This window comes from Oncorhynchus keta, chromosome 18 (assembly GCF_023373465.1).
Source record: "Oncorhynchus keta strain PuntledgeMale-10-30-2019 chromosome 18, Oket_V2, whole genome shotgun sequence".
In the NCBI taxonomy this organism is placed as follows: Eukaryota; Metazoa; Chordata; class Actinopteri; order Salmoniformes; family Salmonidae; genus Oncorhynchus; species Oncorhynchus keta.
In genome coordinates, this window is record NC_068438.1 from 29130783 (window position 1) to 29150704 (window position 19922).

At 48.3% G+C, this 19922-nt stretch overlaps 1 protein-coding gene and 1 long non-coding RNA gene across 7 annotated transcripts in view; one reads left to right on the forward strand and one right to left on the reverse strand.

Annotated features, from left to right (window-relative positions):
• Positions 1–19922, forward strand: part of LOC118375293 (RNA-binding protein Musashi homolog 2-like) — a 432377-nt gene that overhangs the window by 124296 nt on the left and 288159 nt on the right. The gene's annotated exons all lie outside the window — the stretch shown is intronic.
• LOC127908727 (uncharacterized) lies at positions 99–1092 on the reverse strand. Its single transcript, XR_008068147.1, has 3 exons — positions 940–1092; positions 788–901; positions 99–723 (listed from the first exon to the last, which is right to left on the reverse strand). It is a non-coding gene; the product is annotated as an uncharacterized LOC127908727 (long non-coding RNA).

The window sequence follows — 19922 nt, forward strand, 5'->3', positions numbered from 1 at the left end:
AGCTTTAAAGGTGCAGCATACACAATGGGGAACGAACACTCAGGCTCCTACTCCCGCTGCTCTGAGGAGAATATTCCTGGGGTGGTGTGTAGAAGAGAAGCAAGGGCGACTATAAGACAACCCTTGGCCCTCTGTGTTATGTCTGGGTCTGGGAACAAAGTGATGTAGTGAAGGTAGGACTAACACAACCAGGGGGGGCTCTGACTGGCCACAATGCCACATTGTCACACACACAGCCAATCCACATCAGCCTCTGTGTTAATGCACATTTATAGGTAAACAATAAAATGTCAGGAAATGTGAAGGCCAGTTATTTCTGTTGCTATACCAATTAATGCAACACAGACATCAAATTACATCACACGCATGTATCCTTTTCTGGAAACGTATAATAGCAACTGTAGAGCAAATACTACTGTGCATCGAATGAAGATTTGTTACCCCTCTTTAAATGGAAATTTGTACGTAGACAAGGTAAAGCATACATGTAATTAGCTACCTCTATCCTCTTTTGATATGTAATGGAAGGAGTGTGATAGAACACAGAATGCTACTTGCTCAGGCTTTCCACCTCTGTTGAGTTATGAGCCAAGGAGCAGGCTTCTCCACCTCTGTTGAGTTATGAGCCAAGGAGCAGGCTTCTCCACCTCTGTTGAGTTATGAGCCAAGGAGCAGGCTTCTCCACCTCTGTTGAGTTATGAGCCAAGGAGCAGGCTTCTCCACCTCTGTTGAGTTATGAGCCAAGGAGCAGGCTGTTGAGTTTGAGCCAAGGAGCAGGCTTCTCCACCTCTGTTGAGTTATGAGCCAAGGAGCAGGCTTCTCCACCTCTGTTGAGTTATGAGCCAAGGAGCAGGCTTCTCCACCTCTGTTGAGTTATGAGCCAAGGAGCAGGCTTCTCCACCTCTGTTGAGTTATGAGCCAAGGAGCAGGCTTCTCTACCTCTGTTGAGTTATGAGCCAAGGAGCAGGCTTCTCCACCTCTGTTGAGTTATGAGCCAAGGAGCAGGCTTCTCCACCTCTGTTGAGTTATGAGCCAAGGAGCAGGCTTCTCCACCTCAGTACAGGCTCTGCTCCCAGATACAACCCATTTAGATGTGATATGAAGAGATATCCACTGTCTATTAATACCACCATTATTTACAGAAGATTCTCTTTACTCTTTAAAAAGAAGGAGGCCCATTCTTCCTCCTTTATATTAGAGGTTCAGAATAAATATCTCTTTCTGTATGTTCTCTCATTGCTTTCTCTTTTTGTTTTCTTATTGTTTCCAATTTTGCCATCTTGTAACTTACAATACTGATGCTACAGCTCCTCACAATGTCACCTTGATTGTCCCTATTCTGACATCAATATAAAACAATACTGATGCTACAGCTCCTCACAATGTCATCTTGATTGTCCCTATTCTGACATCAATATAAAACAATACTGATGCTACAGCTCCTCACAATGTCATCTTGATTGTCCCTATTCTGACATCAATACAAAACAATACTGATGCTACAGCTCCTCACAATGTCATCTTGATTGTCCCTATTCTGACATCAATATAAAACAATACTGATGCTACAGCTCCTCACAATGTCATCTTGATTGTCCCTATTCTGACATCAATACTGATGCTACAGTGCCTCAATGTCATCCTGATTATTTTTCCCATTCTGCCATCAATACAAAACAATACTGATGCTACAGTGCCTCAATGTCATCCTGATTATTTTTCCCATTCTGCCATCAATACAAAACAATACTGATGCTACAGTGCCTCAATGTCATCCTGATTATTTTTCCCATTCTGCCATCAATACAAAACAATACTGATGCTACAGTGCCTCAATGTCATCCTGATTATTTTTCCCATTCTGCCATCAATACAAAACAATACTGATGCTACAGCGCCTCAGAATGTCACCCTGATTTGTCATGCTATTGCCTTTTAAATCCAGGAACATAAAAGACAGATTGCAAGTATACACAACAGGATTCTCCAGTTGATCAACCTGTCTCTCCGGCGTTCCTCGGGAAACAAACCTCAATGAAAGAAGGAATAATTAAACGGGAGGATGAAAAAGGAGAAGAAAAAATGCCTGACAAGCTTTCTAATTTCCCCCAACAGCAGGTGGTTGTCATCCATCTGAGAGTAGTTACAGACAGCTGGCGATACTCCACTCCAAAGAGAGAGAGAGTGTGTGTGTGTGTGTGTGTGTGTGTGTGTGTGTGTGTGTGTGTGTGTGTGTGTGTGTGTGTGTGTGTGTGTGTGTGTGTGTGTGTGTGTGTGTGTGTGTGTGTGTGTGTGTGTGTGTGTGTGTTGGGAGAACAGGTTGGCTGGTGGTCTCTGCACAGTGTCACTCTCACCCCCCTAATGATCACACATTGCCGCTCTGCCCTCTGAAGTTGGCACTGCCCACAGGTGTTTGACCTTTGACCCCCAGCCTGATGGCTAGCACTCAGAAGCCCCTGGCTTAGTGGAGTACCTCTGCCTGCCTGACAGTTATAAAAGATGACTGCTCAGAACAGAATAAAGATCACTCAGGCTTTTGTAATCCTTTGTAATCCTTTGTAGTCTCTGCCTTATGGCAAAGTGTGTTGTCTTAACTCAGATACAGCGACTGAGGGACTGGCGTAAAGTCTGAGAAACACCACCTGTTAAAATGGTAAAAGTGTGACTAGATATAAAGGCAGTTTAACTGTTAACATTATGGACTACCTACATGGAGACTAAATAAATAAAGATACTTTCCCCTGCATCTCCTCCTCTCCAGACCTTTCAGGTCTTTTGGCCCATGACTGTCTTCCTCTATGTCCATCCTATGGAACGACAGAGCTCTGTAGACAAGCCAGCACCTGTCCATCTTTCTGTGTACATGTGTCTGAGGGGTAAAAACTACATCGACACTAAGAGTGTCTGAACAGCGACTAAATCATTCGCAGCAGGAGGTGGCTGAGAACAAAGCAAAAGGCCCTTTCACTCCCCTCACCCCCCACCTCACCCCCACCTCTCCCCTCACCCCCCACCCTCCCTCACCCCCACCCTCCCCCACCTCTCCCCTCACCCCCACCTCACCCCCACCTCTCCCTCACCCCCCCCTCACCCCCACCTCTCCCCTCACCCCCACCTCCCCCCACCTCTCCCCTCACCCCCACCCTCCCCCACCTCCCCTCTCCCCACCTCTCCCCCACCTCTCCCCTCACCCCCACCTCACCCCCACCTCTCCCCTCACCCCCCACCTCTCCCCCACCTCCCCTCACGCCCCCACCTCTCCCCTCACCCCCACCTCACCCCCACCTCTCCCCTCACCCCCACCTCTCCCCCACCTCTCCCCTCACCCCCACTCTCCTCACCCCCCCACCTCTCCCCCACCCTCCCCTCACCCCCACCCTCCCCCACCTCTCCCCCACCCTCCCCCACCCTCCCCTCACCCCCACCTCACCCCCCACCCTCCCCTCACCCCCACCCACCCCCATCTCTCCCCTCACCCCCACCTCTCCCCTCACCCCAACCTCACCCCCCACCTCTCCCCCACCTCTCCCCTCACCCCCACCTCTCCCCCCCTCTCCCCTCACCCCCCACCTCACCCCCCACCTCTCCCCCTCCCCCCACCTCCCCCACCCTCCCCTCACCCCCACCTCACCCCCCCACCTCACCCCCACCTCTCCCCCACCTCTCCCCTCTCCCCCCACCTCTCCCCCCCACCTCTCCCCTCACCCCCACCTCACCCCCACCTCTCCCCTCACCCCCCCCTCACCCCCACCTCCCCTCACCCCCACCTCTCCCCTCACCCCCACCTCACCCCCCACCTCTCCCCTCACCCCCACCTCACCCCCACCTCTCCTCACCCCCACCTCCTCACCCCCACCTCTCCCCACCCTCCCCTCACCCCACACCTCTCCCCCACCTCTCCCCCACCTCCCCTCACCCCCACCTCACCCCCCACCTCTCCCCTCACCCCCACCTCACCCCCACCTCTCCCCTCACCCTCCCCTCACCCCAAATCACCCCCACCTCTCCCCTCACCCCCACCCACCCCCTCTCCCCTCACCCCCACCCCCCCACCTCTCCCCTCACCCCCACCTCACCCCCCACCTCTCCCCCCACCTCTCCCCACCTCTCCCCTCACCCCCCACCTCTCCCCCACCTCTCCCTCACCCCCACCACACTCCCCCCACCTCTCCCCTCACCCCCAAATCACCCCCCACCTCTCCCCTCACCCCCACCTCTCCCCCACCCCCACCCCCACCCCCACCTCCCCTCCCCCCACCTCCCCCCACCTCTCCCCCCCTCACCCCCCCCACCCCACCTCCCCCACCTCTCCCCTCACCCCCCCCACCTCCCTTTTGTGTTCTCTTGGGACTGGTTCAGCCAAGAAGATCTGTATGACTGGAACTTATCACCAGCACCACCATCCCATTATCTTCTGAATCGATTCTACTAAAAGGCCCTAATGCATTTAGCTGTGTAACCACTGCACAGCTCATTTTGTTTTACAAGTTCCCTGATAATCACAAGCCGCTGGTAATTATCTTATTGAGTGAGCCCCCACTCTTTTCCTTGTGCGTGTGTGTAACCTTTGTGTGCATAGCATGTGCATGAGCATATCCAAGTGTGTGTGTGTGTGTGTGTGCTTGTGTTCTTCACAATGTTATGCTCCAAGGCCAGTGTGGAGCAAATTGTTTCTCTAATTTGCCAAATGCTTTGAATCTCCTCGTCCTCCTGCTGTTGGGAAATGGCCCTTTAATAATAAAGGCCAATTAGGTTAAAAGAGCTTTGCTACTTCCCCTGATGTGGCCAAAGCTTCATGTTTTCTCCCATTTATACCAAACTGGTATTTTAGGGCCCTTTGTAAAAAAAAAACTAGTTTTTCCCCTCACAGTTTTCAGTCGAAGTCCAAGTTACGTATGTCGTTCTCCAGTTGGAGCTCAAACCTTACTAAACAGATTTCACTTTGCTTGTCCCCTCTCCCCCCCTTGCCTTTCTCCCCTCACGGTTTGTCTCTTGTGGTGTGCAATGTGCATCATCCTGTTTAACAGAGTGTGTGAGGAGGTCAATTGGAGAGTTTTTTTCTTGGCCGGGAATGTGACTTTGGCCCATGTTGTTTGTGAGCTGTGTTAAATGAGGCTGAGAGAGAGCAGTGCCTGGTGCCCACATCAGGCTGGTCACTAGAAGCACGTAGATTTCAGACGTTTGAAAAGGTCCTCAGGACATCGATATATGCTGTACTCAGCGCTCACTAAAAAAGATACAAAGTTATGCCACAGCAGTGAGCTCGAACTCACAACGCTCAGAGCCAGAGCACGCTGCTTAGACCAGGGGTTCCCAAACTTTCTTCCTCGGGCCCCCTTCCAGCATTGGGGAACGTCCCGGGCCCCCCCCCCTGCGCGTACACTTGCTCCAGGTCTATTTATATGGCCCAAGCACTGTTGATGACACACTGTTGATGATCACACCCCTCTTGTTGATGATCACACCCCTCTTGTTGGTGATCACACCCCTCTTGTTGGTGATCACACCCCTCTTGTTGATGATCACACCCCTCTTGTTGATGATCACACCCCTCTTGTTGATGATCACACCCCTCTTGTTGATGATCACACCCCTCTTGTTGATGATCACACCCCTCTTGTTGGTGATCACACCCCTCTTGTTGATGATCACACCCTCTTGTTGATGATCACACCCTCTTGTTGGTGATCACACCTCTCTTGTTGATGATCACACCCCTCTTGTTGATGATCAAACCCTCTTGTTGATGATCACACCCCTCTTGTTGGTGATCACACCCCTCTTGTTGATGATCACACCCCTCTTGTTGATGATCAAACCCCTCTTGTTGATGATCACACCCCTCTTGTTGATGATCACACCCCTCTTGTTGGTGATCACACCCCTCTTGTTGATGATCACACCCCTCTTGTTGATGATCACACCCCTCTTGTTGGTGATCACACCCCTCTTGTTGATGATCACACCCCTCTTGTTGATGATCACACCCCTCTTGTTGATGATCACACCCCTCTTGTTGATGATCACACCCTCTTGTTGATGATCACACCCTCTTGTTGATGATCACACCCTCTTGTTGATGATCACACCCTCTTGTTGATGACCCTCTTGTTGATGATCACCCCTTGTTGATGATCACACCCCTCTTGTTGATGATCACACCCCTCTTGTTGATGATCACACCCCTCTTGTTGATGATCACACCCCTCTTGTTGATGATCACACCCCTCTTGTTGATGATCACACCCCTCTTGTTGGTGATCACACCCCTCTTGTTGATGATCACACCCCTCTTGTTGATGATCACACCCTCTTGTTGATGATCACACCCTCTTGTTGATGATCACACCCTCTTGTTGATGATCACACCCTCTTGTTGGTGATCACACCCTCTTGTTGATGATCACACCCTCTTGTTGATGACACACTGTTGATGATCACACCCTCTTGTTGATGATCACACCCTCTTGTTGATGATCACACCCCTCTTGTTGATGATCACACCCCTCTTGTTGGTGATCACACCCCTCTTGTTGATGATCACACCCCTCTTGTTGGTGATCACACCCCTCTTGTTGGTGATCACACCCCTCTTGTTGATGATCACACCCCTCTTGTTGGTGATCACACCCCTCTTGTTGGTGATCACACCCCTCTTGTTGGTGATCACACCCCTCTTGTTGGTGATCACACCCCTCTTGTTGGTGATCACACCCCTCTTGTTGATGATCACACCCCTCTTGTTGATGATCACACCCCTCTTGTTGATGATCACACCCCTCTTGTTGATGATCACACCCCTCTTGTTGATGATCACACCCCTCTTGTTGGTGATCACACCCCTCTTGTTGATGATCACACCCCTCTTGTTGGTGATCACACCCCTCTTGTTGATGATCACACCCCTCTTGTTGATGATCACACCTCTTGTTGATGATCACACCCCTCTTGTTGGTGATCACACCTCTTCTTGATCAAACCTCTTGTTGATGATCACACCCTCTTGTTGGTGATCACACCCCTCTTGTTGGTGATCACACCCCTCTTGTTGATGATCACACCCCTCTTGTTGATGATCACACCCTCTTGTTGATGATCACACCCTCTTGTTGATGATCACACCCTCTTGTTGATGATCACACCCTCTTGTTGATGATCACATCTTGTTGATGATCACCCCTCTTGTTGATGATCACACCCTCTTGTTGATGATCACACCCCTCTTGTTGGTGATCACACCCCTCTTGTTGGTGATCACACCCCTCTTGTTGATGATCACACCCCTCTTGTTGATGATCACACCCCTCTTGTTGATGATCACACCCCTCTTGTTGATGATCACACCCCTCTTGTTGATGATCACACCCCTCTTGTTGGTGATCACACCCCTCTTGTTGGTGGAGAGAAGTTTGCAGTTTAAAGCTTATTTCCTGCAATTCTACACATTCTCTCATGGGGTACAAAGAACATTTAGCAGTTTTAAGGCAAATTTTCTTGCAATTCTATACATTTTACGACATCTAATATGTATTCATGTGATATTTGAGTGACATAAAAATGACAGTATCTATGGGCTGAACAATGAAATAAAACATTAGCAGACATAGCCTAGTTGATCTGGACATTTCTGACAAGTTCTAAATAGCTCTTTAAGATATCCAATGACTGACATGTCAAGAGGAACTGATAATACACTACCCCATTTCCAAATTGTACCTTGTGCATTCTACTATTACAACTTTCAAGAGTATGTTAAAAAAAAGGGGGTTTCTTTATTTGTACTATTTTCTACATTGTAGAATAATAGTGAATACATAAAAACTATGAAATAACACACATGGAATCATGTAGTAACCAAAAAAGTTACTACAAAATATATTTGATATTCTTCAAAGTAGCCACCCTTTGCCTTGATGACAGCTTTGCACACTCATTGCATTCTCCTAAACAGCTTCACCTGGAATGCTTTTACCAACAGTCTTGAAGGAGTTCCCAAATATGCTGAGCACTTCTTGGCTGCTTTTTGTTCACTCCACAGTCCAACTCATCCCAAACCATCTCAATTGGGTTGAGGTCGCGTGATTGTGGAGGCCAGGTCATCTGATGCAGCACTCCATCACTCTCCTTGGTCAAATAGCCCTTACACAGCCTGGAGGTGTGCTGTCCTATTGAAAAACAAATGATAACTCCACTAAGCCCAAACCAGATGGGATGGTGTATTGCTGCAGAATGCTGTGGTAGCCATGCTGGTTAAGTGTCCCTTGAATTCTAAATCAATCACTGACATTGTCATCAGCAAAGCACCATCACACCTCCTCCTCCATGCTTCACGGTTGGAACCACACACGGAGACCATCCGTTCACTTGCTCTGTGTCTCACAAAGACACGGCAGTTGGGACCAATATCTTAAATTTGGACTCATCAGACCAAAGGACACATGTACACCGGTCTAATGTTCATTGCTCATGTTTCTTGGCCCAAGCAAGTCTCTTCTTCTTATTGGTGTCCTTTAGTAGTAGTTTCTTTGCAGCAGTTCGACCATGCATCCCAGTGCTTGAGGCATCACTACAGACACCCTGGTTTGATTTCAGGCTGTATCACAACCGGCCGTGATTGGGAGTCCCATAGGGCGGCACACAATTGGCCCAGCGTCGTCCGGGTTTGCCCTACTGTTTCCCGGTAGGCCGTCATTGTAAATAAGAATTTGTTCTTAACCGACTTGCCTAGTTAAATAAAAGTTCAATAAAACATTTTTTAATAAAGAAATGAAGGTCTGATTCACTCAGTCTCCTCTGAACAGTTGATGTTGAGATGTGTCTGTTACTTGAACTCTGTGAAGAATTTATTTGGGCTGCAATTTCTGAGGCTGGTAACTCTAATGAACTTATCCTCTGCAGCAGAGGTAACTCTGGGTCTTCCTTTCCTGTGGCGGTCCTCATAAGAGCCAGTTTCATCATAGCGCTTGATGGTTTTTGTGACTGCACTTGAAGAAATGTTCAAAGTTCTTGAAATGTTCTGTATTGACTGACCTTCATGTCTTAAAGTAATGATGAACTGTCATTTCTCTTTGCTTATGAAATATAGAATATATTTTGATTTGTTTAACACTTTTTTGGTTACCTTGAATTTGAGTTACTTCAACTTTGACTTGTTTCTGTTTTAACCCTGTAATTACGTGGTTTTAATGGGTCAAAAATCGAAGTGAAACTATGAGATCAAGTTGGCTCAAATGGCTCTGTGTGAGTCAGTCTGGATCTGTGTGTGAGTCAGTCTGGATCTGTGTGTGAGTCAGTCTGGATCTGTGTGTGAGTCAGTCTGGATCTGTGTGTGAGTCAGTCTGGATCTGTGTGTGAGTCAGTCTGGATCTGTGTGTGAGTCAGTCTGGATCTGTGTGTGAGTCAGTCTGGATCTGTGTGTGAGTCGGTCTGGATCTTTGTGTGAGTCAGTCTGGATCTGTGTGTGAGTCAGTCTGGATCTGTGTGTGAGTCGGTCTGGATCTGTGTGTGAGTCGGTCTGGATCTGTGTGTGAGTCGGTCTGGATCTGTGTGTGAGTCAGTCTGGATCTGTGTGTGAGTCGGTCTGGATCTGTGTGTGAGTCAGTCTGGATCTGTGTGTGAGTCAGTCTGGATCTGTGTGTGAGTCGGTCTGGATCTGTGTGTGAGTCGGTCTGGATCTGTGTGAGTCAGTCTGGATCTGTGTGAGTCGGTCTGGATCTGTGTGTGAGTCGGTCTGGATCTGTGAGTCAGTCTGGATCTGTGTGAGTCAGTCTGGATCTGTGTGAGTCGGTCTGGATCTGTGTGTGAGTCAGTTTGGATCTGAGTCAATCTGTGTGAGTCAGTCTGGATCTGTGTGTGAGTCAGTCTGGATCTGTGTGTGAGAAGGTCTGGATCTGTGTGTGAGAAGGTCTGGATCTGTGTGTGAGTCGGTCTGGATCTGTGTGAGTCAGTCTGGATCTGTGTGTGAGTCGGTCTGGATCTGTGTGTGAGTCAGTTTGGATCTGTGTGTGAGTCAATCTGGATCTGTGTGTGAGTCAGTCTGGATCTGTGTGTGAGGTCTGGATCTGTGTGTGAGAAGGTCTGGATCTGTGTGTGAGAAGGTCTGGATCTGTGTGTGAGTCGGTCTGGATCTGTGTGTGAGTCAGTCTGGATCTGTGTGTGAGAGTCTGGATCTGTGTGAGTCTGGATCTGTGTGTGAGTCTGTGTGTGAGTCTGGATCTGTGTGTGAGTCAGTCTGGATCTGGTCATCAGGATCTGTGTGTGAGTCAGTCTGGATCTGTGTGTGAGTCAGTCTGGATCTGTGTGTGAGTCAGTCTGGATCTGTGTGTGAGTCGGTCTGGATCTGTGTGTGAGTCGGTCTGGATCTGTGTGTGAGTCAGTCTGGATCTGTGTGTGTACTGACATGCCCACCTAGGTCTCAGGAATGAGACACTCCATTTGTTGTGGCGTTGGAGCGGCTGTGAGCCAGAGCCTCCTGTTCGGATGTGGCTGAGGCACCAGAGACACGCCAGAGAAGCATACACACACACGCTCACGCAAGCACACACACACACACACTCACGCAAACACACACACACACACACACACACACACACACACACACACACACACACACACACACACACACACACACACACACACACACACACACACACACACACACTCACGCAAGCACACACAAACTCACGCAAGCACACACACACACACACACACACACACGGTTTAGATTTATCCCTGTCAAAATTAAACAAAATAAGAATGCGTCACGACAAGGAATTTTAATAGGTACAAAATAATGTCAAGGACAAAAATAACAAAGCCATGCTCTGCTTGCTGCAAATGGAGATGATGACGGTCTTTCCATTTCTCCAGTCAGAGAGAGTAATAGTAATTGTACAGGACTGCAGAGCTGGGCTGATCAGCTCACTAAGCCTGAATGTGACCTTTCATAAAGACACACTGCATATACATGTACCGCCTCGCATAGATCTCATTTCAAGCCTCTTTTATATTCTAATTTATTAACAATTTATGGGCACCCAGGGAAGAATTTTGAGACTGTGTTTTTGACGATGCAGAGGCTCTCTCCCAGACACAGTCAGCATTTGAAGCATTAAACACAATGCCCTGTGTTACAGTGGGTCTGTTTGAGCGTGTGTTTTCCCGAGAGAGTTAGGGATGTGTTTCCGCCTCTGTGTCCACAGCTGTCTCTGAGAGAGGAAGGCTTTGGCAGACACTGTGTGCTTTCTTCCTCCCCATCACACCTGATTCCCTTTGACAAAGACCCTAATGGCTCAATATTTTTGTGTCTGCTCAAAGCAAGCGAAGACTAAATCCTGACTCCCCATCTGCCGCAGCTGTTCTCTCCCCCAGTTTCTGACAGATTCACATGGAAGTGTTTTAATTTGACGTCAGCATTTGGAGACCTTCTTCAAAACAAATTATTCCAAATGATGACAGAAAAGCTCCAGAGAGCCTTGGCTGCTCCCCTGTGGGGAGACGATGGCCATGTTAACCTCTTTGGAGAGTTGACCAGGCAATGTATGTGGTAGGGGTAGGTAGGGATAGCAAGTGAGGGAGAGAGAGGTAGCCGAGCATCACTGCCTCGAGTCCATCTCACCTTGCAGTGTGAGCCAGCTGAGGCATTTGAATTGGAAAAGAGAAGAGAGGAGACTCAGATGGTCTTTGTGTTGGAAGGCTGAGGACTGAATCAGAGACATTTCTAAGGCTTCGTGTTATACCTCCTCTCTAACCTTCAGTCTCACCACTTTGCTCTCCTCCATTGTTGAAGTGATACTTTTTCCAACAAGCCCAGAGTGAGTGTGGTTGCTCTCCCAGGAGTTAATATCCATTCACACTTTCAGAATGCTTCATTACACACCTTGACCTCACTGGCATTTCACTGCTGCCTGGATATTAAGCCCGCATGGAGCTGCAGAAGTGCCTCTGAAAAACCTTCTGGGAGACCAGAAAGGAAGGGAGAGTGGGAGAGAGAAAAAGAAAGCGAGAAAGGAAGATTGGGAGAGAGTGAGGGGAGAAGGTTTTATTTGGGAGAGGAGGGAATTGTTTCACTTCACACCCACAAACCTCCCACGGATAGTAGGGTGCAACACTTTGTAATTACTGTGGCTGAGGCTCTGAGGTTTCCATTTTGTTATTTAGGAACATGCTGTAAGTGAAGTACTTTAGCATCCCAACGCTGTATGGTCCTGCCATTAATGAAGGGCGTTTATTGATGTGAATTAAATTACACGTTTTTCCAGACATACTTTTGTTTGTGTGCATGTGTGTGTAATAACTACCCTCCATAAAACAAACACGCTTTGGACTTTCTTTTTTCTGATCCTCTCTTGAAATGGACAGTGATCCTTGCACTGACAGGGATTGGACATCAGCGCCTGTATTTTCTCCTTCTCTCTCTCTCTGTTTCGTGTATTGAGAACTAGATCGTTGGCAGGCCTGGCTCTGCTTCTTGAGAGCAGCGCTTGCACCCCTATTACTGCGTTAGAGCAAATGAATTAGCACTGAAGTGGATGCCAAATGATTCATTTTATTTCCCTCCACCTGTCCTGGTATGAGGCACACAGACAGGCTTTATAAATAGCCGTGGTGGATGAAAGTGGAGCATTGTGGAGCCAGTATGGATGCCCCGGCTGCTGAGTTAGTCATGGCTGGCGCATGACGTGCTACTCTGAAGAGGGGGTTGATCCAGCACCTATTAATCCACTCTGTAGCCACTGAATCAGAGATGAACTGAACTGGTCCATATCGCTCAGCTATGTCCTCTCCCCATAGTACGGAGATCTCATCCTGGATGATCCATGTTTGTGCTGCTACAGGGGCAACTTTGACTAGATTCCAAACTGAAAACGTGCCATCCTCCCTTTGCTCTGCCCTTGATGACTTACCTGTCTGGGAAATTTCACTTAGCCTATGAGAGTGTTGTGTCCCGCTATCACTGTTAGCCTTAGAGCAGGAGAAGCCAACTAGGGACAATTTTTGTACAATGCAAATTGACCACAACTAAGCCCAAAAGAGATTGGATTTGAAAATATCATTTCATTACATTGAGAAACCATCACGTACAGTTGTAGTCAAAATGTTGGACATACCTACTCATTCAAGGATTTTCTTTATTTGTACTATTTTCTACATTGTAGAATCAGAACTATGAAGCAACCCAAAAAGTGTTAAACAAATTAAAATATATTCTTCAAAGTAGCCACCCTTTTGCCTTGATGACAGCTTTGCACAATCTTGGCATTCTCTCAAAAAAAAGCTTCACCTAGAATGCTTTCCCCACAGTCTTAAAGGAGTTCCTACATATGTTGAGCACTTGTTGGCTGCTTTTCCTTCACTCTGCAGTCCACCTCACCCCAAACCATCTGAATTGGGTTGAGGTTGGGTGATTGTGGAGGCCAGGTCATCTGATGCAGCACTCCATCACTTTCCTTGGTCAAATAGCCCTTACACAGCCTGGAGGTGTGTTTTGGGTCATTGTCCTGTATGTATGTAATGTATGTCTCTTTTGTTATTCATGGTGAGTGTACTATCCATCCACTATCGTCAGATCCACCAGGATGAGCCCTTAAGGGCAGGGGTTAAGGGGATACGTTGTTCTGATTGGAATCCAGACCCTGACTCACTGCGTTGTTCTCATTGTCCTGTCATAATGACCAAACAACAGCCCAATCAGCCGGTAAGCAGAGAGGACGTGTTTGTTATAATGATTTCCTACCACTCAGTTTGACCTCTGACCTCTGCTTCTCCTCCAGGCTCTTGTATGACGGTGGCTGCATCTGCTAACACTCTGCCTAACCCTAAAAAGAAACACCTTGCTAAAGTAGAGCTGGAGGCTAGAGGTCATTTAGAGTGTTGGACATTTTGAAGTGATTGGTCAGAAAATGCCTCTGGTGTAACCAACCACAAGGACTGTCATACCCTTGCTACTTTTCTCAGAAGAAAACCAATGAGGAGAAAGTGAGAAAAAAGATGTCAGTGTTAGTCTAGCAGCATACCCATGGGATAGATAGAGGAGCCTGTTCCTCTGTGACCGTAGCAACAGGTCACGCTGCTGGATTTGTCACCCAACGCCTCTCCCCCTCTCTTTACTCCCCCCCCCCCCTCTGGCTTGTGATTATTTTTACATTCATCGACAAATGGCTAACGCTGAGAGAGCGGGAGTGAGGACAAATGGCTAACGCTGAGAGAGCGGGAGTGAGGACAAGTAGCTAACGCTGAGAGAGCGGGAGTGAGGACAAATGGCTAACGCTGAGAGAGCGGGAGTGAGGACAAATGGCTAACGCTGAGAGAGCGGGAGTGAGGACAAATGGCTAACGCTGAGAGAGCGGGAGTGAGGACAAATGGCTAACGCTGAGAGAGCGGGAGTGAGGACAAATGGCTAACGCTGAGAGAGCGGGAGTGAGGACAAATGGCTAACGCTGAGAGAGCGGGAGTGAGGAAAAATGGCTAACGCTGAGAGAGCGGGAGTGAGGACAAATGGCTAACGCTGAGAGAGCGGGAGTGAGGACAAATGGCTAACCCTGAGAGCGGGAGTGAGGACAAATGGCTAACGCTGAGAGAGCGGGAGTGAGGACAAATGGCTAACGCTGAGAGAGCGGGAGTGAGGACAAATGGCTAACGCTGAGAGAGCAGGAGTGAGGACAAATGGCTAACGCTGAGAGAGCGGGAGTGAGGACAAATGGCTAACGCTGAGAGAGCGGGAGTGAGGACAAATGGCTAACGCTGAGAGAGCGGGAGTGAGGACAAATGGCTAACGCCGAGAGAGCGGGAGTGAGGACAAATGGCTAACGCTGAGAGAGCGGGAGTGAGGACAAATGGCTAACGCTGAGAGAGCGGGAGTGAGGAAAAATGGCTAACGCTGAGAGAGCGGGAGTGAGGACAAATGGCTAACGCTGAGAGAGCGGGAGTGAGGACAAATGGCTAACGCCGAGAGAGCGGGAGTGAGGACAAATGGCTAACGCTGAGAGAGCGGGAGTGAGGAAAATGGCTAACGCTGAGAGAGCGGGAGTGAGGACAAATGGCTAACGCTGAGAGAGCGGGGGAGACAAATGGCTAACCCTGGACGGGAGTGAGGAAATGGCTAACGCTGAGAGAGCGGGAGTGAGGACAAATGGCTAACGCTGAGAGAGCGGGAGTGAGGACAAATGGCTAACGCCGAGAGAGCGGGAGTGAGGACAAATGGCTAACGCCGAGAGAGCGGGAGTGAGGACAAATGGCTAACGCCGAGAGAGCGGGAGTGAGGACAAATGGCTAACGCTGAGAGAGCGGGAGTGAGGACAAATGGCTAACGCTGAGAGAGCGGGAGTGAGGGCAAATGTAAAAGTTGTATAAGAATCCATTAGTGTTCCACAATGAACAGAGGAGACAAAGATTCTTGCATTTCACTGGGCCTTAATTCAATCAGTCATCTGCTGTCTGTGACTTTGGTTTGTGTTCAAAGAAACTCGATTAAAGTCATTGTGAATGATCCGATTGCAATGTATCTGCTGGTGTTTACTTTGGAAATGATTGGAAACACCTGGCATATTTGCCAGCAACATAGCTCTTGTTCTGACTGCTCATCGAACACTTGAGCACTCGTAGGAAAGAGAGAGGAGAGCTTTGTGACTTGTGACTCTTTCACTGATTTTGGACCTGTCATAAGCTGTGTTCTAGTTTGAGCTATTTCAATGACTCCAGAATTGTCACATAATGTTCTGCTACTCTATAAGTGACCGCACTCGGCTGCTCCGGAGGCTAATTTAGACACTCACAAATCTGGAGACGCAGAAAATAGTTGTTTTTAACCTTGCCCCCCCCCCTCTTTCTCCCTCCTCTGTACTTTTCTCTCCTGACCCTACTCTCCTCACCCTCCTTCCCCGTTTGAAGGAGAAGGCCAGTTATTTACTGAGGCTGGCTCTGTGCTCTGCTCTGGCTGGGCCTAAAATAGAGGCACAGTAATCACAATTACACAGCCAGGGTGGAGGGTTGAAGTGTCATTTAGCAAGATAATCAAAAAGTCATCTCTCTCTCCTTTCTCCTCTCTACCCTTCTCTCTCTCAGCTCTGCTTTTCTCAGACTTGGCAATGTTTCAAGATGCCTTTTTTTCAGAGGCAATACAGCATCCAGTGGATGGATCAAAGGCAGAGAAAAAGGTTGTAAAGTCAAATAGCTGAGATTTGACCTTGTGAAAGATGGCAAGAACAAGTTGAATGTAACTTTCAGAATATCATTTCTCAGTACTTCCCCGCTGCATTTGCCTGCTGTTTGGTCTGAGCCCAATGCTATGATTCCCTCACACAACCTCCCAGGAGATGTTCAGTCAGAGCTGGAGCTGCATGCAGCTGTAATATTTCAAAGTGCCTTGATTAAAACACTAACCACCATTTAATTCCTCAGGATATCAAATTTCCTTTTTTGTATTAATGCTCTCTTGTTAGGTTTACTTCGAGAACTAATCAGGCTAAATGAGTAGAGTAGAGTGCCCCAGTCTGCAGATAGACATTGCTGTCAGTCCTCCCCAAGCTGCCTGTGATGGATGCACTTTGATTCACTTCCTGCACTGAGGAGACAGGAAGGGGCGGGCATATGCCACTCTGAGTGGCAGCTTGTGGTGCTCCTCTGTTTTTTCCCCGGGTGAAGCCAGGCTCCAGATGTACCCAGCCTCCTGGGAACAACTTTTGGGCTTACAGGTGATCCGTGACGGAAAATGGCTCTTGACATGAGGATACATCCTGTACCTAGGCGTTTTCAAATCATTTTTTTAGGTCTTTTTTTAAATCAAGGTTTTACTGAGGTACTAAGGATCATAGCTCTCTCTTGTCAATAAGCCCTGTCATTCTTTTTATCTCAGAAGCATAAAATGGGAAACAAGCAAACCAATAATGGCTTGGAAAGCTGAAAAGGAATCGACTCGAGGGAAACTAAATGTAATCACAGATGCTGAAATTCAGATAGACTGACTTAATTTTATTTCTATTGCCTCTTACTCCAGGGTCACATCAATTTACAGAGCGTTAACTCAGTTAAAACACGATAATAAAGATCCAGAAAATAATCCAACTGCACAGGAGCAGCACTGTGAAGCAGGCTAAAGGGGGTTGGGAGGAGCAGCACTGTGAAGCAGGCTAAAGGGGGTTGGGAGGAGCAGCACTGTGAAGCAGGCTGAACGGGGTTGGGAGGAGCAGCACTGTGAAGCGGGCTAAAAGGGGGTTGGGAGGAGCAGCACTGTGAGGCAGGCTAAAGGGGTTGGGAGGAGCAGCACTGGGAAGCAGGCTAAAGGGGTTGGGAGGAGCAGCACTGTGAAGCAGGCTAAAGGGGTTGGGAGGAGCAGCACTGGGAAGCAGGCTAAAGGGGGTTGGGAGGAGCAGCACTGTGAAGCAGGCTAAGGGGGTTGGGAGGAGCAGCACTGTGAAGCAGGCTAAAGGGGGTTGGGAGGAGCAGCACTGTGAAGCGGGCTAAAAGGGGGTTGGGAGGAGCAGCACTGTGAGGCAGGCTAAAGGGTGTTGCGAGGAGTGGCACTGGGAAGCAGGCTAAAGGGGGTTTGGAGGAGCAGCACTGGGAAGCAGGCTAAACGGGGTTGGGAGGAGCAGCACTGGGAAGCAGGCTAAAGGGGGTTGGGAGGAGCAGCACTGGGAAGCAGGCTAAACGGGGTTGGGAGGAGCAGCACTGGGAAGCAGGCTAAACGTGGTTGGGAGGAGCAGCACTGGGAAGCAGGCTAAACGTGGTTGGGAGGAGCAGCAGCCAAGCAATTTGGTGTGTGTGTGTGTGTGTGTGTGTGTGTGTGTGTGTGTGTGTGTGTGTGTGTGTGTGTGTGTGTGTGTGTGTGTGTGTGTGTGTGTGTGTGTGTGTGTGTGTGTGTGTGTGTGTTCTATAACGTCATGCGGTCCATCCCTTTGCACTGTATTCTGATCATATTCACTTTAAACCAACCTGATTGACATTCACACTGTGTGAATAAATGGCTGCATTTAAGGATCTCGATAAGCGGCATGAATTAGCATTGATTGAGGGCTTGATTTACTTAAGACTCAGCTTGCTGGAAGGGAAGGAGCCAAGTTGCAGTAGAAAATAGCACTGAAGGAAGACAGATTCCCTGAATATCTTAGCTGGCTTAACAGCCTGATAATAATGACTGGAATACATAAACCTGAACAGTACGAAAAAAGTATGAAAATGTATTCACACTAATGTAAGTCGCTCTGGATAAGAGCGTCTGTTAAATGACTAAAATGTAAATGTAATAAATGAACAGATTGTTGCGAATTTTATGTTGGTGCCTTAGGCCATTGACTTGGTCAATGATAACATTGCCCCTTGATTCGGATTGACTTCCAAATCTCTCATCCGTGGACAACTGTATCCTTCAATAGTTGTTTTAATCATCTCATAGTGTGTAAAGCCTACCTAGCAGCACATTTCACCTTTTAACAATACAATCTTGATTACCTAAATCAGCCATTGTCTATTTCATATGTTGTACAGTACCAGTCAAATGTTTGGAAACACCTACTCATTCCAGGGTTTTTCTTTATTTTGGTCCATCACCAGACATTGTGCACCATTTACCCACAGGACTTGTTGACTCAGTTAGGGCAGCGGAACGGCTCCCCCCTCTCTGTCTGTCGTTTTACCAGCTCGTAATAAAGAAAAGCGCAGCTGCATTTGCTTTGCTTTTCATTTAGTGCAACAACTGTTTTATTTAAGCTCTGTGAGTACAAACAGAGCTGCTCCTGGCAAATAGTTCACTGGAGCGCATCTATCCAATCCATCTGTAAATGAGTACTCCAGTGGCAGACGGGTGGGTGGGTTAGTTCTGGCGCTGGTCTCTACCGGTGGATGTGGTCAAACTGGCATATTTGTATTTCACTATGTGGTCTGGCAGGGCACCTGGCAGCTGGCCCCTGTCGAACCTAACCATTATCACTGAGAGAGGAAGGAAACAGAGTATGTGGTTGGACAGTGGGCAGGAAGGGGAGGGATGGCTAGGCATCTTGTCTTCACTCAATGGATGAGCTGTAGTTTCATTTCATTACAGGTTGGAGAGTTTACGAGTTAGAGAGAGAATCAGGCTATCAACGGTAGACTTGAGTTTTTCCTCTCCAAGATGTTGTTAAATGGACATTTGCTTTTGTGACACAGAATAAGAAACAGTAGAATAAAACAGAAGACTGAACGTGGACTCTAAAATATGGTCAAAGAGAATTCCCAATGGTTTGACAGACTGCCTTTGGATCTTTTGTTGTCGAATGTTTGTTGCATTATATACTCATAACATGACCTTCATCAGGCCAACAAATCCAGACACACACCCACACACACCCACACACACCGCTACACACACACACACACCGCTACACACACACACACACCGCTACACACACACACACACACACACACACACACACACACACACACACACACACACACACACACACACACACACACCCACACACACCCACACACACCGCTACACACACACACACACCGCTACACACACACACACACACACACACCCACACACACCCACACACACCGCTACACACACCGCTACACACACCGCTACACACACACACACACACACACACACACACACACACACACACACACACACACACACACACACACACACACACACACACACACACACACACACACACACACACACACACACACCGCTACACACACACCGCTACACACACACGCACACACGCACGCACGCACGCACGCACGCACGCACGCACGCACACGCACACACGCACACACACACACACACACACACACACACACACACACACACACACACACACACACACACACACACACACACACACACACACACACACTCACACACACCCTACACACACTCACCCACTCACCCACACACCCCTACACACACACACCCACACACCCCTACACACACT